Source organism: Tursiops truncatus, chromosome 20, assembly GCF_011762595.2.
Source record: "Tursiops truncatus isolate mTurTru1 chromosome 20, mTurTru1.mat.Y, whole genome shotgun sequence".
NCBI lineage: Eukaryota > Metazoa > Chordata > Mammalia > Artiodactyla > Delphinidae > Tursiops > Tursiops truncatus.
Window position 1 is genome coordinate 3,902,082 of NC_047053.1, and position 22,573 is coordinate 3,924,654.

The window sequence follows — 22,573 nt, forward strand, 5'->3', positions numbered from 1 at the left end:
TGCATTAGAATCCCATAATCTAATTCCCAAGCTGTTCTGCTGAAAGCACCTTCAGATTTTACATCCATCTTGTAGTCATTAAGAGCTGTGTGTTTTGAACCAGGATGACCTAGTTTGAATAATGACTGTACTTCTTCCAAGGTATATAAACAAAAGTTGCTCAGTATTTTTGAGTTTCAGGTGCCTCCTCTGGAAATGGAGATACCTGCCTCCTTAGGGTTATATCATGGGGTTAATTGGATAATACATTTCTATAAACCACTTAACTCATTACCTGGCACTTAGAATGCATTCAACAAATGGTCACTCTTCATTATTTTTGTGGTGCTGGGATGGGGGTCATGAGTATGGTTCCCTGGGCTCTGCCAAGAATGAGACAGGAGTTTGGGAAAAGCCCCTCCTTTTAAGAGACCCCCTTCATCTCTGCTTTTCTACCTGTAACATTTTAAAATGACAGATGACTGTACTGCACGCTCAGGAGGGAAGGGGCAATCTTGTTGACGAATGTAGATGGTTGTGGAGGAAGGTAATGAAATGAGAATTCTCATTAGCTGGTCAGTTTGTGTAAATCGCATGTGACATATTATGTATAATCTCATGAGTTCTTCTTTGGCAGAGAATATGAGATAAACAGGTGAGACATAAATTGGACCTAGGAGAGTGGCCAGAGGAAAAACTATTCTGTAAAACTATGTTAGAACCACTGAGGTAGAACTTCTGAAAAGAGAAGAAATGGGTAAGGAGGCTCCATGGAAAGATGGGGAGAATGGAGTCCCCAAATTGATCAAGAAGTCCAGTAGTCAGGAAAGAGAATTCAGGTGTCTAGCGATAATTTCCTACATCCTCACTAACCCATTGAGTGGGGAAAACCTGGAGCAAGCCATTCCAAGATGGAGCAGCCTCAGGGGCCATTTCCACTTTGGGATTTCTTGGAGAGGATGCCTCATCTGTGCTCTCTATGAATCCAGAAAGCTGCTCAGCCCTGACCGGCACTGGCGGGGCCAGAGGTGGGACGGTGGGTGGAGTGGCAGAGGCGTGGTGGTGGTGTCAGCACGTTGAAGTTCAGAGCCTGGTCTTGAGTCAAAGATAATTCCTTCTCTGGTAGGATTCATCTCCTGTTCTGGAAGGAACGCAAATTCAGGACTCAGCTGTGTTCTGGGTAGCTCTTTTGCAAAAGGTAGGAGAGCATTTCTAAAGCACTGCCCCTCAAAATCAATGTGTGTACATATCTCCTGGTATTTAAAATACCCGGTATTAGTAGAAAATTGGAGGTATAGTAAGGCCAGTAGATCAGGAAATGAGTGGTTTATTGAAAAGACGGTTTATTATTCACAGTTTCCAAGAGGAGGGGGCATGCCATGCTATTGGGGGCCATACAGGAAAGCACAAGGGTCAATCCCAGAGCTGGCAGGGAAGGGGACGCTGTGGCCAAGGGCTTTCATTGTGGTTTCCAAAGAAAGGAATGGACAAGGTGGGGTACAAAGGTGCAGGACCGGCCAGTCTGAGTAATTTCAGTGGACTCTGGGGCATAGGGACTGTCCTAGTTGTCTGCTACCTAGCCCCACCCCCATAGGGTTATTAGGACAGGTGGCTAGTAATCTGGAGTATGAGAGCCTGTAAAGAAGGTGGCTGGGGTGTGGCTCTGGATTGGTTGGTGTGTCACTGAAAAGCGCACTTGGGAATGAGTTGCTTACTATCACTAGGGATTGGCTAACCCTGGGCGGGGCAGTCCCTCCAGGACCGGCAAGGCCCCAGGTGTCAAAGCATCAGAATACAGAAAATAAAAGACACGGTTGATAAACCTGGGGATCTGATTAAACTGCAGACTCCTGGACCCGCCGCCACTGAGTTTCTGACCCCTTTAGTCTGGGGTGAGCCTCACTTATTTGCATCTCTAATCAGCTCACAGGTGGCACTAGTTGCTGCAGGTGTGTGGGTCATCCTTCAGTAGTTATTCTCTGAAGAAGGCCAGGAATGGAGGATAGCATCCCAGAAAACATACGTTGAGCAGAAGTCTGTTCTCAAACAGCTCCCATCATAACTGAGGATAGCAGAGTGAAGTGGACCCTCCGGCTGCCCGCAGGATCCAGGTTAAATAGTCTGGTCTCCGCAGACCGTAGTTTCAGTTCTTTAGAGAATTTAAGGACAAAGTAAACATTTCGATGGCCTCAGTGTATTCCAGAACCTTTGAGCCCGCCCCCCAAAGGCGTTTGGGCACCTAAAGGACAGTAGGCTTCCATCAGTTAAGTGATCATCTACCATCTAAGAGAACTGCCCCTATGTAAAGCAACAGACAAAGCACTACGGAGAGTTTACCTTTAATTTTGTTCAGGTATAACACACACCATGAGTATATAGTTTGACGAATCTCTAAAAAGTGAGGCATGTAACCACAGCTCAGATCAAGAAATAAAACATTTACCAGTGCCACAGATGGCTCCTTAATCCCCCTCCCAGTTTTTGAGCCCCCAACAATCCGACTTTCTTTCACCACAGGTTAGTTTTGCCTGATTTCGAACTTTACATAAAATACATCATAGAACATGCACTCTTCTCATGTCTTTTGTGTCTGATTTCTTACATCCCACATTGTGAGATCCATCTACTTTGTGTGGTAGAGCAGTGGTTGGTTCTCATCGCTGTGTAGTATCTCATTGTGTGAATAAGCCACACTTTACCCAGCCTCCTTGGGATGCACGTAGGGTGGTTTCCAACTTGGGTACTGTTGTGAGCATTCTTATACTGTACCTGCCCTGTACGTACTGTCGGGTTTATACCTAGGATAGAATCTGTAGGTCATGAGCATTTGTATTTAGCCCAACAGATATCCAAAATGGTTATGCCAATTTACATGAGAACCAGCTTCATGTCCTTGTCAACATACAGAATCAGGCTCTCTTTCATTTTAACCATTCTGGTGAGTGTGTAGCGGTATTGCATCATGATTTTAACGTGTCTGGGTGGAAAAATGTTGTCTAGGAAAATAGGGTAAACTTGAGTCTGGAGGTGGGGAAGAGAAGCCATAGTTAGGGCAGCTTACCTGGGGTGAAAAGTCTCTGTAGATGAGAAATGGAACTGCGCATTTCAGGAGGAGTTAGCCTGCGACAAGCCATACACGTTATCCTCCAGGCGTGGGCCGGGTGCAGGCAGTGTTGGGAGCAAGAGGCTGAACGTCGGAGAGTTAGGAAGAATGTGAGGGTTGAATTAGACATTTAGGAACTGTGTATTCAATAAAAATATAATTATTGAGCTTTCAGTATGTGCTGGAAACCGTGTTACCTGGGCACTGTGAGTAGTCATAGTTCCTCCTCCTCCGGAGACCACAAATATTGGGGAGAGGTGAGTAAGTTATATAATAATAAGGCATTGTGATGAATGGTACAGTAGAGTCTTGTACAAGCTGCGTCTTTGCTCTGGAAGCAAGAAGAAGGTATCTGTCAGTTTGGTCTGGAAGGGCTGGGAAATCCTTCACTAGGAGGTGACATTGGATCCCAGTCTTGATAAATTATTGGTGGGTCATTAAGAAGGTAACGAAGAGAGAGGCATGAGTGAAGGTTTGGAGATTCAGAAGACTAAGCTGATGGGGTTGGAGAAAGTCCAGTAGTTTTGTGTAGATGCTTGGGAATAGGTGAGAGCAGACAGAAATGGTATTTTGCAAGCAGATTGTGAAGGGCCTTGGGAATATCAGTACAACTGAGCATGGACTTTATACCGTGGGCAAGGAGCAGCCATCGACGGTCTCCAAAGAGGGGGTTCCCTTGGATCCCCTGGAAGGATATTGTGATAACACAGGGATTGTGATCTAAGGTAGACAGCGGAGGACATAAAAAGAAAGCGACAGATGTGACTTCAAATAAAATATAGCTCAGTTCTCCTCTTGCAGGGCAAGAATCCTCGTTTATTGGGAACTGGAAAAGTACTTAAGGTGATGATTTTGTTCTGCTAGGGTGGGCCCAGCCTGAAGGTAATTTTTCAAAAGCAGCTGCTCTAAGTGTTAGTTAAATGGTGCCAGGGGATTCACTAGACACAGGTGTCACGTTCAGTCTTATTCATCTATCAATAAAGCCAGACTCCAAGTGCCAGTTGGATGGCAGCACGGCACCTTTGAGACAGGAATTCTGTTAACAGATGCAACTCGTTGCTTCAGTCTGGGGCTCGGCTGCAGACTTCAAAGGTACCCATGCCTTCTAACTTTGCTTCTCCATCATTTCTGCTATGGCTCCTGTCGGGGTAACTCAGATACATGTTTCATATACTCATCCTATTGTTTGAGTTTGTTCCTACAAAATATTCTTTATCTGTGCTCTTTAATCCGGGGAAGGAATGTTTAAGCATTCAATCAATTTTTTGAATAATTAATAGATGCTGTTGGTACAACATTTTAAAAGGTACAGCAAGGGTAGTGGTGAGAAATAAATTTCTCTCCCACCCCGACCCCAAACACCCAGTTTCTCTTGCCAGTGGAAAACACTATTAACCAATTCCTTGTGCATCATTTCAAAGATGTTCTATGCAATTACAAACATATGCCAGTTTTTCTTTTCTTTTTAAAATATCATAAATGTTAGCACATGATACGCCGTGTTCTCCACCTTCTATATGTCTTGGGTATAGCTCTCTATCACGCCTCTGCTTTTTTAAGGCTGCATGGTATTCTACTGTGAATATGCTCTTTTAACATTTAGTCAAGCTGCTATTAATAGACATCTAAATAGTTCCTCACTGTTCACTATTACAAACAATGCTTCAGTGAATATGCTTATTTCTCATTTAGACATATTTCTAGGATAAATTCCTAGAACTAGAACTGCTGGGCCTCCAGGAATGAATATTAATAATTTTGAAATATTTTAAAATATCCTCCACTCCTAGTGAAAAATTTGACCTTTGTCAATTTTATACTGAAAATGTTAATTGGAGTTTTACTTTTCATTTATTTTACTATCAGTGAGGCTGAGCATCTTTACGTGGTTTTAAGTCATTTGTAATTCTTTTAAAAAGTTGAACCCTCTGATCATGTATGTTGACCATTATTTATCTTTATTATTTATCTTTTTCTTATGATTTGTAAGAGCTCATTGCATATTAAGAAAAGTGCTGGGCTTCCCTGGTAGCGCAGTGGTTAAGAATCTGCCTACCAATGCAGGGGACACGGGTTTGAGCCCTGGTCCGGGAAGATCCCACATGCCGCGGGGCAACTGGGCCCGTGAGCCACAACTACTGAGCCTGTGCGTCTGGAGCCTGTGCTCCGCAACAAGAGAGGCTGCGACAGTGAGAGGCCGGCGCACCGCGATGAAGAGTGGCCCCCACTCTCCACAACTAGAGAAAGCCCTTGCACAGAAACGAAGACCCAACACAGCCAAAAAAAAAAAGAAAAGAAAAGTGCTGTGTGACCACCTAGAGGGGTGGGATAGGGAGGGTGGGAGGGAGATGCAAGAGGGAGGGGATATGGGGATATATGTATACATATATAACTTTGTTATACAGCAGAAACTAACACAACATTGTAAAGCAATTATACTCCAATAAAGATGTTAAAAAAAAACAAAGTAAAGTATCCCTTTGTGCATAATATGCAAACACTTTCCCCAATTTGTTTGAGTTTGGAGTTTATTTATTTACTTTTGAAATAACAAATTTTAAACTTGTTATGTAGTAGAACTTCTTTGATTCCTTTTCAGTCTTGAATCATATTTACGATTTTCCAACTGTGAGATGATTTTAAAAGTTTCCATGATCTATTTTTAGTACTGTTAGTGTCATTTAAAAAATGTTTATTTTGAAATCATTTTAGACTTACAGAACAGTTGTAAACATAGTAAAGAGACTTTCCATGTAGGCTTCATCCAGCTCTGCCCAGTGTTAACATTCTATAGAACCGTGGTACCGTTAGTAAAACTCTAGTATTAACATTGGTATGATACTGTTAATGAAACTACAGGCTTAATAGGATTTCCACGGTGTTCCCACTAATGTCCTCTTTCTGTCCAGGATTCCACATTTTGTTTAGTTGCCATGTGTCCTTAATATTCTCCACTCTTGACAGTTCCTTCATTTTTGTCTTTTGTGACCTTGACATTTTTGAAGCATACTGGTCAAATGTTTGGTAGAACGTCCATCTATTTAGCTATGTCTGATGTTTCCTTATTAAGGCTGTGAATTTTTGAGAGGAATATCACAAAGCTGGTGTGCCCTTCTCAGCACATGATATCAGGGATACATATATTGATATGCCTTATAACTGGTAATGTTAAATTTGATCACTTGGTTAAAGTGGTGTCTGCCAGGTTTCTCCACTGTAGAGTTACTATTTTCCCCTGTATTATTAATAAATATTTGGAGGGAAATACTTTAAAGAAATATATGTATGTATTAGTATGCATGTACACTATTTCTATTTATTTACTTCAATATACATATTCAAATATATATATATATATATATATGAAAGAAACACATAAGTTTGTACAGATAACTCAGACTTCAATCCAGCACCAAATTCTAGAATTTCTCCTTTGCTTATTTGTAACTTCTTTCTCCAACAGTGAGAAACTTGTGATTATCTGTAAATATTTACTCATGTGTTCAACCCTAATATTCATGTACTTTCAGAATTGCTAACCATAACTCGACGAGAAACAATTATACCGACTGGAGTGCACCGTCTCTGTCTGTACAGCTTACGTTGTCGTTATTCTGAACTCAGTCAAAACACTCTTGTTCATGCGTATCAGCTCCTTTTTTACCCACTCCTTTCGGTGTGATTGTGTTATTCAGTTTTAATACAGTTACATGTATTTGTCACAGTCTGTGATGCATCTTGGGTTGCCCTAGCAACCTTGGTTTTTAAAAATTTGCCTATAATAAAATTCATCCTTTGTGGCGTGCAGTCTTAAGGATTTTCACAAATACAGAGAGTTGTGTGTGATCACTATAGGACTATAGAGAGCTATAGAAAACCCAACATTTCCTTGTGCTGACCCCTTTGTAATTAACTCCTCACCCAGTCCAGTCCCAGACTCGGACAATCACTGCTTGGTTTTTCATCCCTATAGTTTTGTCTTTTCAAGAATGTCATACAGATGGAATCAATCGGTATATAGTTTTCTGATTCTGGCTCCTTTCACTTAGCAAAACACATTTAAGATTAATCCATGTGTGGAGTGGGGTAATAGAGCATTCTTTTTAAAAATAACATTTATGGAATTATAATTGACATGCAGTAAACTGCACACATTTAAAATGTTCAGTTGGAGAAGTTTTGACATAGGTATATCCCCATAAAATCTTCACTAAAATCAAGATAATGAATGGATCCATCGCTACCAGAAGTTTCCTTGTCCTGCTTTGTAATCACCTGTCACGTCCACCTCCACGTCTTCCATCTGTAAGCAGCCACTGGTCTGCTTTCTGTCACTATAAATAAGTTTGCATTTTCTAAAATTTTACATGAATGGAATTATACAATATCTACTCCTTTTCATCTTTCACTCAGCAAAATTATTTTGAGATTCAACCATGGTGTAGTAGTATATTTCGCTAGTTCATTCCTTTTTATTGCAGAGAAGTATTCTGTTGTATGGATATAAGTCAGGTTATTTATCCATGCACTTGATGGACATTTGGATTATTTCCAGTTTGGGGCTATTACAAATAAAGTGACGATGATTATTCTTGCACTAGTCTTTTTGTGTGCATATCTGCTTTCATTTCTCTTGGACAGACACCTAGAATTTGAATGGCTGGATCAGATGGCAGGTGTATGCTGGCCTTTAAAAGAAACAGCGAAACTCTTGCAAAGTGGTTGCCCCATTTTACATTCCTATCAGCAATGCATGAGGGTTCTGGTTTCTTCATATTGTGGCCAACACTTGGTATGTCAGTTTTTTTCAGTTGTAGCCTTTCGAACTTGTGTGCAGTGGTACTTATTGCCTGCAATTTGCATTTCCCTAATGACTAATGATGTTGAGTATCTTTTCATGAGTTTATTTGCCATCTTCTCTAGTAAAATGTCTGCTTGAATTTTATGTTTATTTCTTAAAAATTTGTTTTTGTCTGTTGAATTTTGAGATTTTAAAGTGTATATTGAATATATTTAACTGTCTGTTATGTGTTAAAGTCTGTTATGATATATGACTTGCAGATATTTCCTCCTAGTCTGTGGCTCTTGTCTTTTCATTTTCTTAACAGATCTTTGGAAAAGCAGAACTTTTAAAATTCTGTTGCATTCCAATTTATCAGTTTCTTCTTTTGTGAATAATGTTTTTGATATGGTATGGAAGAACTCTGCCTAAGTCAAGATCACAAAGGTTTCCCCATGTTTTCTTCTGGATATTTTATAGTTTTAGGTTTTATATTTAGGTTTATGAGAACACTTTTCAATGAATTTAAAGTCAATTTTTCTTTATGATACAAGACACAAATATTACTATTTTTGCTTGTATTCAATTGTTTCAGCATCGTTTGTTGAAAGGCACTATTTTTCTTCACTGAACTGCTTTTGTACTTTTGTCAAAAATCAGTTGTCAGGGGCTTCCCTGGTGGCGCAGTGGTTGTGAGTCTGCCTGCCGATGCAGGGGACGCGGGTTCGTGCCCCGGTCCGGGAGGATCCCACATGCTGCGGAGCGGCTGGGCCCGTGGGCCATGGCCGCCGAGCCTGTGCTCCGCAACGAGAGAGGCCACGACAGTGAGAGGCCCGCGTACCGCAAAAAAAAAAAAAAAAAAAAATCAGTTGTCAGTATATGGGTGGGTCTATTCTGGATTCTCTATTTGTTTAATTGCCTACTTATTATCCTTGCACCAAATACCGTACTCTCCTACTGTACTTTTATAATAGCTACTGAAATCAGGTGGTGTTAGTCCTCCGGCTTTGTTTTTCTTTTGCAAAATTATTTTGCCTGTTCTGAGTCTTTCATGTTTCCATATGATTTTTAGAGTCAGTTTGTCAGTTTTTATAAAAACATAGAGATTTTTATTGGGATTTCATGAATCTTTAGATCCTTTGTGGGAGAATTTGCATCTTAACAACATTGATTCTTCAACCAGTAAACATAAGTATCTCCATTTACTATGTCTTCTTTATGTTCTCTGAAAAAACTTTATGGTTTTCACAAGTTTTTCACATCTTTATCAGATTTATCCCTATTTCATATTTTTGATGTTATTATAAATTACAATTTTGGTTAAATTTCTATTTCTGATTGTTGCTAGTATATAGAAATACAATTGATTTTTACGTTGGTCTTATATCCTGTAATCTTGCTAAACTCACTTATTCCTAGTAGATTTTTTTGTGATTATATTAAATTATCTATATAGAAGATCATGTTATATGTAAATAAAGACAGCTTTGTGTATTCTTTTCAAAACTGGGTGCCTTTAATTTCTTGTACTTGCCATATTGTACTGGTTAGAATCTCCGGTACGATGTTGAATAGAAACGGTGAGAATAGATAACCTTGTATTGCTCCTCATTTCAAAGGAAGTAACCTTTTAGTTTTTCACCATTAAATTTGTTAGCTGTAGGGTTCTTTTGTTAATATCATTTATTAGTTAGAGAAATTTCCCTTCTATTCCGAGTTTGCTGAGAGTTTTTCTTTTTTTTTAAATCATGAGTGAATTTTGTCAAATGCTTTTTCTGTGTCTATTGAGGTTTTTTTTTTTAGTTTGTTAGTATGCAAGCACAAAGGCAATGGAACAGAAAACTGTCCATCTAGAATTCTACACCCAGCAAAAATGCCTTTGAAAAATAATGATGCAATAAAAATGTTTTCAGGCATTCAAAAGCCGGAATAATTCATTGCCAACCAACCCACGCTGTAAGAAAAATTAAAAGAAGTCCTTCAGGCAGAAGAAAAATGCTACCAGATGGAAATATGGATCGACGCAAAGGAATGAAGAACACAGGAAATGATAACTACACTAAATATATAAGGTAATTTCTTACTGTTTAAATCCTTTTAAAAGGTAATTATTTAAGCAACAAAAAAAACCTGTGGTTGAGGTTTATAACATAATATGAACATAAAAATGAATGCAGCTAATAGAAAGTTGGAGGGAAGAAATGGAAAGTTCTTGTCTATACCTAAAGTAGTGCAATACCACTTGAAGCTAGACTGTGATAGGTTAAAAAAATGTAACGTAACCTTAAGGCAACCACTAAAATAAAACCACAAAGAGTTATACCTAATAAGCCACCAAAGTTGTTAAAATATTGATTTGGATATCAATATTGCTGTTGATTAATATCAACATTTATTGATATGGATATCCATATTGATATTGATAAATATAGTCAACTCATCTAAAACAAGGTAGAAAATGAGGAAAAAGAGAAAAAGAGAATATGGACAAAGAGAAAACTAATAGCAAGATGATAGATTCAAACCTAAAGTTATCAAAGACACATGAAGTGTAAACGGTCCTGTATGAGCACAGCACTGTTCCTTGTAATCCTTTCTGGTGGTCCTTTCCTCAGGTCGTTCTTCCAGGTAGTTTGTTCACAGCTGTTCTCTGATCAGTGCTCACCTGAATCCTAGGTGAGACTCCTCTGCAGGTCTCTGCAGTTCTGTCTCTCTGTACCCTCTTTCCCACTCCACTCTGTCTTGGGAACACTAGCCGTGTTGGCTTCCCTGAATCCTCAGCTCTGTCTGTTCAACTCAGGGAGTCTACTGAGCTCCCCCAGGTTCCCTGTGCTGTGTCCTGGAAACTCAAGCTGCACATTAAGAAAAGCTTAGGGCTCACCTCCTTCATATCCTGCCTTTCAGGGATCGTGGTTCTTCATCGCTTAAGATTGTGCCTTGCAAACTGTTGTTTCATATATTTTATTGGTTTTTCAGTTTGTTTCAGGTGGGAGGACAAATTCCATTTCTGTTACTACACTTTGGTCAGAAGCAGAAATCAGTTTATTCCTTTTTATTGCTGACAGTATTCCATTGTACGGCTGTACTATAGTTTGTTTATCCATTTATGTATTGACAGTCTAGGTTGTTTCCAGTTTTGGGCAATTACAAGCAAAGCTTCTATAAGCATTGATGCATGGCTTTTTGTAGGAACAAGAATGCTCAATTCACTCGGATAAATACCAAGAAGTGATATTACTTGGTCATTTGGTAAGGGTGTATTTAATTTTATAACAACTGCCAAATCATTTCTCAGAGTGGCTGTGCCATTTAAAATCTGTGAGGATTCCAGTTGTTCTACATTCTTGCCAGCACTTGGTATTGTGAGTTGTTTGGTTATGGATTTATTTTTAGTCATTCTAATGCATGGATGGTGGTATCTCATTGTGGTTTTAATTAGCACTTTCCTAATGGCTAATGATGTTGAACATCTTTCTGTATGCTTATTTATCATCTGTATGTCTTTTTTGGTGAAATGTCTGTTCAGAATTTTCACCCATTTTAGAAAAATTGGGTTTCTGTTTTCATATTCTTGAGTTTTGAGTGTTCTTTATGTATTGTGGATACAGATCCTTTATCAGATGTTACTTGCAAATATTTTCTCCCAGTCTGTGTCTTGTCTTACGTTTCATTTTAAAATCTTCCCTTTTAGAGGGAGCCAAGTTGTTTAGAAGACTGAGTTAGAAGTGTAACTTTATTAATATCCCCAAACCATTTATTGACTAATAAAAAAACATTTTGAGAATGGTAATATTTACCCCCAGAAATTTAATGTCATTTTATCTCTGTGTTACTGAGTAAATTTTGACAGAGAATTTATTACAGTAACAACATCAGGGCATTTATATTCTCTTTCTCATTTGGCTACTAGTTCTGTGATCTCAAATATCAGTAATTTCTCCAGACTCAACTTCCTCAGCAGAAAATGTTCAACTTTGAATGTAAGCTTTTCAGTTACCAGCTCAGAATGCAATAATGTTCCCCATTAATAACTTTCCTGGAAGTGATCGTTTTGTCTTGTTCTGTTTTTTCACTTTCATAATAACATGAGTACCTTTTGTTACGAATGATCTTCATGTATTTTTTTATTTCTGTGATTTAAATAACTTGAGGACTAGAAATGCATAAGCAAATAAAGAGGGGAAGAGAATGCGAAAGGGAAGAGATTTTACATTTTATCAAGGGGAAACATCAGCACTTAACTTGTTTTTAAAAGTTCCACTTGAACAAGATATGTTATTGATAGACATAGATAGTACATTACTTCAGAAATAGCACACAAAATATTTACGGGGCACTGGAGTTATAATGATAGGTCAATTAATCATTTTATTAAGTTGGGATATAAAGTATGTTTTGAGAAAAATTCAATTCTAGCATCTTTTTCTCCATTTTATTATGAAAAGTTCTCAATGTACAAAAAAGTTGCAAGAATTTTACAGCAGAGATCCCTATACCTACTGCATAGATTCTGTAATTAACATTTTACTAGATTTCCTTTATTATATATTTATTCATATATCCATCCTGCTACCATCTACCAATCCACCTTATTTTCTCATGCATTTTTAAAGCTAGAGGATTTTTAAAATTTGAGTATTTATCACAGAGAAAACTTTTGGTTGTATCATGAGATTACTAACACATACTGATTTCTAACACATATTCATCCATCCAAAACAAAACAAAACATCCTGCTAAATCCTGCTAACTTGCCCAAACCTGGGGAGTTCTCCAAAGAAACAAACAAACTCAGGACTCCTGGACCCCACCTCTGGATCTGGGGTGAGTCTAGTGTCTGAATTACCCACACCCCCTCCTCCTTAGCTCCAAAAGTGTTTGAGTGAGCAGCTGAGGCATCTGCTCAGACACAGCTTCAGAGAGTCGATTAGAAACAGCAGATGTGGGGAAGGGCCGTGACCTGCCTGGATTATGAGAGTCTGAGGAAGAGAGAGTCAGAGAGAACGATATTCTAGAAGTGAAATTCAGTGAGAGGAAGGTATAGTCAGGGCTGAGATTAGACTGGGGCTCTGAAACAACTCTTCCCAAACGTACTTGCCTGAAATAACCAAAAACAAACAAACAAACAAACAAAAAACCTTGGGTCTTAACAAAGAGCTTTTGATTTAGAAGTACTGAATGGGGGCCAGAATCTGTATTTTTAACCAGTGACGTGGGTACTCTGGATGCTACTGGTCTATAGCTAGCGTTTCGGACTTTCTCCAGGATTAAAGAAGTATGGGGAGTACAAAAGATCTAGCTGAAGTGTGATAGCTTTTAGTATGAGCTAAGTAATATGAGTGTGTGAGGGTCCCCATCTTGATTCTCAGCTGTGTCTACTGCTGGAATTTAACTAGTAGGACAGGCCACCAGAAGGTGATTGGCATAAAGGGCCATGTGGACAAGCTTGGTCCAGTACCAAATCCGTGTGCAGCAGAAGGCAGGGGTGGGACTGAATTCCAGACAGTGTTTTGCTCTCAGACATGTATCCTGACCCTGTCTGCTAGTCTGGGAACCAGCAAGGAAGGGGTCTTTGAGCAAAAACCGGAAGATTTGGCTAATAACCATGAGACATTGAAACACAAGCAGCTTTCTTTGTTGTTCACATGACAGTGTGAAATACAAAAGAGGGTAGGATTTTACAAGGAGAACACGCATTGTACATGATTTGTGGTAGAGGGTAGGAGATGGAAATTCCCAAGGGAGGTCAATGGCAATCCTCAGAGGGGACCATGATGCCTTAGAACATCATTGGAGCCTAAATATCAGGGGAGGAAAATGGCAGTCACCATTCAGTTGCAAGGCCAGAATTAACATTATTCTCCTGGAGCATCCTGAAATAATTGATCGTTGGGGGTGGTTTTCAGGGAATGAATGCCTTCCATTAGTGGCAAAGTTTGGGCAAGAGTCAGCAAATATGACTCATATAGGTGTTGAGTTTAAATGCCATTTGCTTGTTGGGTAAAGCTAAGAACTTGTAAAGAAGGCAGAAAGAAATGAAAGCCTGGAGAAATTAATGAGGCAGCAGCATACTAAAGAGGGAAAGAACAGATGCTTCGTAAACTCATGTTTGTCCTAATAGATATTGCTTGATTTATCTTTCCCAATTAAAAGTTACTTTATTAATTTTAACTTAATAGGAAATCTTTATTCAGACGGCAGGCATTAGGGTTTTCCTGACGCCTGCGAAGTGTTGTCCTTCTGAATCTTTTCTCTTGCTTTCATTGTGCTATATTGATTCTTCTTCTGTAGCCTTTTCTCGGTCCTTCTCCTCTGATACCTTGAAAAAATGTATTTCACTATTTCTCTCCCTCACACAAAAGAAGTGAGATTTCAGGGTTGAATCAGTGCAGGTATTTGCCCTTCTACCCAGCCATCGCCCAGCCCTGTGCTTGAAAACCCACCCCGTAGGTGGCCGCTTGTCCATCTGGGCCGAGGGAGAGCTGATACAGAGAATAACATCATTCTTTCCAACAAAGGCCTTTACCTCTTACTCTGACAAGAAGCATAATGGATAGCTTTTGAAAAGTGCCTGACCTGCTTTCAGTTTCCTCCAGGAAAGCGGATCATTGATTTTAGAATATTGAAGAGCAAACTAACACTAGAATGCTGGGCACCAAGATGCTTGTATGCATTTGGAGTTTGGTAAAATTGGAACTTGGTTGAAAGCAGTTGAGTTTCTGATGTGTGGCTTCGGGCTCACACAGGTAGTGGGAAGAGATCTGTATCTGTGTCATGCTTTAGTCCAACAGGTGATCTCTCTGGAGAAGCTAGGCTGTGCTGATAAAGGTGTGTAAGGTAAACACCATCTAAAGATATATTTGAGGCTCAAATCAAGGCTTAATGTAGGGAGAGTTCTTGCAACATCAGAATGTAAATAATTTACTCATTCATTGAGCAGGGAGAGGGGAGGGAAGATTAATGGGCAGATTAAAAGAAAGTCCAGTTAAAACCTCTGCCGCCCTAATGTCATGGAAGCAAGAGCCAGTATAATCTAAACAAAGAGGGCGGCTCACCCATTTGGGCAGGGCTGGGAGACCACACAGTGGCTGAGAATTGCCCATCAGGAGGGTCCCGCTCTTTACAGCCCATTTGTTTCCATTTGTAGTGAAAAAGGAGATGCTCTTGTAGAGGTTAAGCCACTCAGTTATTTGTTATAAACTTTCAGAAAGGAATGGGTTTGAAACAAGTCTTAAGTGTTTCAGTGACAAATATTTAATGTCGCCTCTGAGGTTTACGGCACTTCTGCTCACCCTTTGAAAGCTTTTAGTTCAGTGGCAAAGGTTACCGGGGGCGTGTGCAGCAGAAAGGAGCTTCTTTCTGCTGTTGTTTCATCATTTTAGCACTGGCTGGAGAGTATTCCAAAGTTTCAGTGATGAATGGTCACCCTTTCCGCTCACATCATCATTTGTCCTGAGACCGTGATTGTCCTCAGAGACCAGTCGAAGGCATCTAAGTGCTGCTGGCATCTGGTCTCTAGGTGTTTCACACCTCCACAGATGGGAGGCAAGCAGGAGGGTGGGCAGAGCCGATCCCTGCATCCCTGCAGCCACAGAACCACAGAACAGGGATGCCCAGGTGTTAGATCCTTGCTGTTAGCCACTGCTACCCTGTCTGGAGTACCTGTGCTGTCGGGATAACTGCACTACAATGATCCAAATGGTGAAGTCTCCCCACTTTGATTACAGGAAATCAGGCCTCCTGAAAGTGTGCCCTAGATATTTTGACAAGATGCCAGGTACCGCATTGTGCTGCGGCATCGACAGGTCTGCTGCTGGGCAACCTCGAGGTCATAGCTACTGCTGGTAGCTGCTGGTAACCACACTGCCACCACCTGGCCTTGAGGTGGGGGTGAGGGATGGGTGTCCGGTGATGGAGAAAGGTCTTTCCTCCTAATTATACAAAGATGGGACTTAGATTGATTCGTGATTCATCCATGCCAATTCAGAGTGGTCTTTCTTTACAAAATTCTCTTCTGGTTGGCTCCCAGTTTGCCCCATGCTATAAAAGCAACAGCTAACAGTTATTTGGTGCTACGTAGGTGCCAGGTGCTGTTCTCAGCACTTTGTGTGTATTACCCCATTAATCTCCACAATAACTCTATTAGATGTGTGCTATTATCCCCATTTTACAGATGAGGAAACTGAGACACAGAGGGATTCAGTAACCTGCCCAAGGGCACACAGCAAATACAGAGTAGAGTCTGAATCCAAGCTTCCAGACTCCAGAGCCCGTTAGTCACGTACCCTCTACTCTTTCCTCCTCCCCGAGAAGCTCCAGGCAATTCCATGCTTTCAGTTCAGACAACTGCTGAAAGGCCCCCAAATGGACAAGGAAGTTCCCTGTTAAGCCAGGATTGATCTCCTTTAAAAGATGACTGACAGCCCATGTCCCTTGGAAGAAACTCCACTTCTGCATACAGAGGGTGTCCTTGCCCTTTCATCCTCCCAAAGATATCACTCCCCAGGGATGCGGTGGGAGGGTGTAAGTGCGTTTCCCAAGACCTGGGATATTCAGTCAGGACCATCTCAGCCACTTCCATTTCTTTCCTGCTTTTTCAAGGGGAAAAGGGGGTCTGGGCTCACCTTGCTCTGTGGCCTTCCCCTGGCTGCCTTTTAACCTCTAAGTAAACAAGAACACACTCCACTCGGCAAGAACCAGCAGGTGCGTGGACGGAGAGGGGAGTGTAAATTCCCGTGTAAGAAAAACTTTTCTCTAAATCCAGGAACAAGAACACTGCTCAAAGAACACCAGCCAAGGCATCTATATTATAAAAAAATTTAAATCTTTTCAGGTGATTCTAATATGCAATCCTGTTGCAGTCCACTGTCCAAAGGGAAAGTGTAGCATAGACCTGCTAGAAGCCAGACTCTGCTTATCTTAACAAACAGAATATCTGATCATAGGCTGAAGCATGTGCTGTCTGGTGGGTTCATGGACTCTGGTCCACGACATCATATACGACAATGCGTATGTGTGTAGGTGTGAGACGTGCTGTATTTGCATCTGCTGAGTAAAAGGTCCTGTCTAGTGGTAATCCTGCCAACTTTTAGGTGGCATAAAATTCTCTTACTGTTTTTATTTTGTAATAACAGGTGTTAACTTTCATTTAACTAAAGAAAGAGAATATACAACAAGTCTAGAAATTTTCACCACACAAAACTTCAAATCTTAATACATTCTTTCAAGTTTAAAAAAAAAAGATTTTAGAGTCTGTCAGAAGAATAGAGTAGCTCCCTCCCACCCCCACCCAGTGGCTCAAGAGTGGACAGGAGTTCTTCAGTTGCTTTTATCCTTGAAAATTAACTTGGCTAGATAGAGTCATGCTTTATTCCCCTCAGAACTTTTTAGATACTGTTCCATGGTCTTCTGGCATTGGATTTTATTGTGGTTAAATCTGAGGCCAGCCTGACTTTTTATCTAGCAGTAAATGATTATTTCTTGTCAGTAGGGCTGAAGATTCTGTTGTTATCCTTGAAATTAAATAATTTAATGAGGCTATGTCTTTAAAAAAAATTTTTTTTTTAACTGAAGTATAGTTGTTTACAATGTGGTGTTAGTTTCTGGTGTACTGCAAAGTGATTCAGTTATATATATATATAATATATATATATTTCAGATTCTCTTTCATTATGGTTTATTATAAGATATTAAATATAGTTCCCTTCTATACAGTAGTACTTTGTTATCTATTTTATATACAGTAGTTTGTATCTGCTAATGCCAAACTCCTAATTTATCCCTCCCCTCCCTTTCTCCTTTGGTACCCATAAGTTTGTCCTCTATGTCTGTGAGTCTATTTCTGTTTTGTAAATAAGTTTATTTGTATCATTTTTTTTTTTAGACTCCACATATAAGTGATACCATATGGTATTTGTCTTTCTCTTTCTGACTTACTTCACTTAGTATGATAATCTCTGGGCCCATCCATGTTGCTGCAAAGAACATTATTTCATTCTTTTTTATGGCTGAGTAATATTCAATTGCATGTATATACCCCATCTTCTTTATCTATTCATCTGTTGATGGACATTTAGGTTGCTTCTGTGTCTTGGCTGTTGTAAATAGAGCTGCAATGAACATTGAGGTGCATGCATCTTTTCAAATTTGAGTTATCTCCAGATATATGCCCAGGAGTGGGATTCCTGGATCATATGGTAACTCTATTTTTAGTTTTTTAAGGAACCTCCATACAGTAGTTCTCCATAGTGGCTGCACCAATAAGGCTATGTCTTGATATCAATAATTTTCTCAGTTTTTCTCCATATATGTTGTATGCATTCAATCTGTACATTTAGTTTTGGTTCTGGAAAGAAATTCTCCTGTATGATGTTTCTGAATATTTTTTCTTTCCCCTTTCTGTGTTCTTAATTGTTGGGACACCACTTGGAGTTAAGTTGGATCTTCTTTGTCTCTTATTCTAATCATCCCTCTATAACTGCTTTAACTCCTTTATCATTTTTATTCATCGAACATAGCCCAAGTTCTTCTTCTGTGCCATTAGTGTAATATTTAACCTTATCTATCATATTTCTTGCTCTTTCTAAATGTTGTTATGGTCCAAAGCTTGTTTTCTTTTTTCTTTCTTTTCATCACAACCATCTCTTTTATCATCTTGTCACTCAGTTACAGTTTTATTGAATTTGTATTCTATAAGTCAATGCACTTGGGTTCCTTGGGTTGTGTTTTTCTCCAGATGAGTTCCTTTGCCTGCTTTTTTGTGGTGTTTTTGTTGTTGTTGTTGATCATTTGTTCATTCCAGCTGTTTCGTCTCCTCTTTAAATTGTATACAGAATGAGCATGACATTTCCATTGATCTTGTTCATGTCTGATCTGGGATTTTTAAATTTTACCCCTCTTCCTTCTTTGAACTACATTGTGAAGGCTGTATTTGTTTTCATCCATCTTTCTGTGGCCTGCTTTTTTTGGGTGTGAGAGAAAGGAAAGACTCAGATGGGGAGAATTTCAACCTTAGTAGGGTACTTGGACCCAACGCTGCTTCCTGAGATCTTGTTAAATGATCTTTACAGGGCACTCTCCACTCCCTGGGTCTAGACTTTCCATTGCATCTCAGGCAGTGTCTTGGAAGATGACAGGCTCTAGTGGCCCTTCTTGTTTCCAGTGAGGTTTGTTACATATAAATTTACAGTATCCCAGGCACTGTGACAGCACTTTACTTTCTTTTTTCATTAAATCCTCATGACAACACATTCAAGGAGGTACTGTTACCATCCCATTTTTAAAATAAGGAAGCTGAAATTCAAATGAGATTTACTCAACTCTTATCCATTGATGCATATCCTACACCACTATTTAAACTGTTGTAGCTTATGTAAATATGTTAATATATTTTATATAAAATACAGTGTAACATTCAATGCATTGTAAGATTATATATGACATTATGTAATATACACTAATGTGTGGTAAATATACAGATTAATACACACTACGGCAATCTTCGCCTTCCCGTGTGAGATTTTTTTGGTCTGTTTTGTGTTTTTATATTTTTAGAATAAATTCTAGAATTATTAATTTGTAAAAAATCCCCTGCCATTTTTATTGAAATTGCATTAGCTCAGAGCATAATTTGAGAATCAACGTATTTTCCATGCTGAGTATTCCAATCAAGGCCACAGTATACCTCTTCATTTATTCAGTTAACCTCATCTATATTATTCAGTTATCTTGAAATTTCTAAGTATTTTATATTTATATATTAACCTTTCTTCTATTCTAATTGTGTTATTGCTGTTATATAGAAACATTAGTATATATTTTAAATTAATATTCTCTCTTATTTTTCTAATAATTATTCATATGCTTCTCTTGAGTTTCCCAGAGTGATAATCTTATTGTTTCTAATAGTTCTTTCTCTTCCTTTCCAATATGTACAATTCTTACTCTGTTTTTTCTTCTGGTTGCATTGGTCACCTCTTTGAGAAGGTGGTCCATTAGTCAGCGTGTTATCCCAAACTCACCATCACCCAGCAAGGCTCATACTCCAAGCTGCTTTGCAGATGAGCCAGGGGTAGGTTGCCCTAAGCCAGGCTGGGCTGGCATGGCTCCAGGTTGCAGGTTGAATCCAGGCGCTGAATTTTATTTACTCCTGGTTTACTTTGTGTTTATATTCAGAAGCGTGCCTCTCAGCTTTTCAGTGTAATGACTAACATTTAAGCCAACATGAGTCTTCTGTTATTTGGAGCCCAAAGCATCCAGTTTACCTGTGCTGCAGACTTACCACTAAACTCATGTAAACACTGCCCAGACATCCTTTGTAGACCTCCATCAGCCCTTGCTGTCACTTCCGTGGTCTTTTTCAAGTTCTCTGACTGACGTTAAGTAATCCCCATTGCCTTCCTCTCCTCTGAGGGCTGCATCTTCTAGTCCAGGGCATCTCTCACTTTAATGTTCCTTTGAATCACCTGGAAATCTTGTTCAAATGCAGTTTCTGATTCACCAGGTCTAGGGTGGGACCTGAGATCTTGCGTTTCTCACAAGCTCTCGGGTGATTTTGGTCTACAGACCCCACTTTGAATAGCAAGGCTTTAGACCACAGTGAGAGAAGTTTTACCCCAACTTAAAAGAAAAAATGATGATAGACTGTTAATGGCAGTGTGTGGGAACATAAGAGAGAGTGAAAAGATAGTGGCTAAGGTGAGGTCTGTTAGTGTTTCTGCTGTTCATCAGTGGTGTGCTCTCAGACTTCACTTTCATCTACTGGAAAGTTGGGAAAATCAGATGTCAGAATGGATTGCACATACCGTGCACCCAGCACCCAAATGAAAGGCACCATGCTCTGTGACTAAGAAGAAGTACTGTCAGCATTCCCCAGGTAATTTATTGTCTTCAAAACAGCAGCATAAGTAAGTAGCTAGAAAGTTAGGACTGAAAAAAAGAGAATTAACATAAAATGCCTATTACTGTGCCTGGAACTCACATAGTAGTAAAGGTTAGCTTGTGTTATTTTTATTCTGTTTGGTAAGACTGGGTGAGGATAAAGCTGTGCTTTCTAAGAGAGTCTTAAGGATTGTCACTCCATCCTTCTTACATAGCTCCCACTTGGTTGTAGTGTGTGTGTGTTCTCCGAATAATGGAACTACACACTGAAATGGGCAAATACAGAGTGAAGAGTCAGACCATCAACTTGAGAATGTTAGTGTTTGCATCAGTTACTATACCTTAAGCTGTAGGGAGTAGCCACCCTCCCTGCGCCCAGTTCAATTTGTTTTAAGCAACAGGGAAAACTTATTATGTCACTTAACATGAAGGCTTGAGATGAGGTCTCTCCAAAGCTGGTGAATTTAGTGGCTGGACAGGTTTCCATCGCTCCTGCTTTGCATTTTCCTTGTGCTGGTGTTATAGCTGCTTCACGATCTCATGATCTCTTCAGCAGTTCCACATGTCACATCCACAGTGTCTAGAAGAGGAAGAGACCCCTTCCCTGCATTTTTGTATTTCAAATGGAGGGAATCATTCCCAGAAGACCCCAGAAGACTTGCTTTTATCTCTCACTGGCCGTGTCATTCTCCATCTGATTCACTTCACTTAGTGTGATTATCTCTAGGTCCATCCATGTTGCTGCAAATGGCATTATTTCATTCTTCTATGGCTGAGTAATATTCCATTGTGTATATATATACCCCATCTTCTTTATCCATTCGTCTGTCGATGGACACTTAGGTTGCTTCCATGTCTTGGCTATTGTAAACAGTGCTGCATTGAACATTGGGGTGCATGTATCCTTTCGGACCAAGTTCTTCTCCAGCTATATGCCCAGAAGTGGGATTGCTGGATCACATGGTAGCTCTACACAGGACTCTTTCGAGGCCCTGTAATTGGAATGAGTCCAAATCCATCCACTTCCGAACGTGTCACCATCACCACCCTGCTCAGAGTTGCTTTTATTTTCCACCTGGGCTGCATTTTGGACGTCTCTTAGCAGACCTCTCGCTTCAATCTCACTCACGGTCTCCCACCTGCCTCTGCAGCTAAGGTGATCCTTCTAATGTGCAGACCTGATTATGGAACTTCCCTGCGTCCAGGCTTCCCAGACCTTCCCATTTCCCTTCAGATAGAAGCTGCAGTTTTTAAGAGGAACTGGAGACCCCCAACCAGCCTCAGCAGAGACCTCCTATCACACCCCGGTGGTGCTCCGTCCCACCCTCAAACGCCCCCGTTTCTGCCTTCAGTGTGCTTGCTCCTCTTCCTGCAGGATGCTCCTCTCCAGCCAGTAGATCCTCCCTCTTGCTCGGGGCTCTGCTGAAGAGGGAACTTCTGAGCTTTCACTCCGTGGCTGCATCCCTGCTCTCACTGAGTCTGCCCAACTGCTTTCTTCTTAGCCCTTTATAGCAGTTGAATTAAGTAAGTGGTTGCATCATGACTTGGTAAAAATGCAAGCTCTACAGAGACAGACGGTGCCGATCTCATTCATTGCCAAGAGCACCCCAAGTCATGACAAGGAGTTACAGGAATTAGGGGTAGTGTGGGGTGCCAGGAGGAGGAATGGGGCTGTTACTGGGCAAGCTGTCCCTCATCTGGAAACAGAGATAGAAACCAGCTCCCTAAACTAACTAGAATGAGTTCTTAACGTGAACACCATCTCATTCATCTTTGTATCTTCAGAGCCTAGGTCAGGACCTAACTAGGCATTTAGTTTAGGAGATGGTATG

General features: G+C 40.1%; 1 long non-coding RNA gene across 1 annotated transcript in view; it reads left to right on the forward strand.

Moving 5' to 3' along the window:
* The window catches only part of LOC141277424 (uncharacterized), a 175,544-nt gene that overhangs the window by 12,282 nt on the left and 140,689 nt on the right, over positions 1-22,573 (forward strand). The window contains exon 2 of the long non-coding RNA XR_012328836.1: positions 9,776-9,934. This is a non-coding gene — a long non-coding RNA (uncharacterized lncRNA). The remainder of the gene's footprint in view (positions 1-9,775; positions 9,935-22,573) is intronic.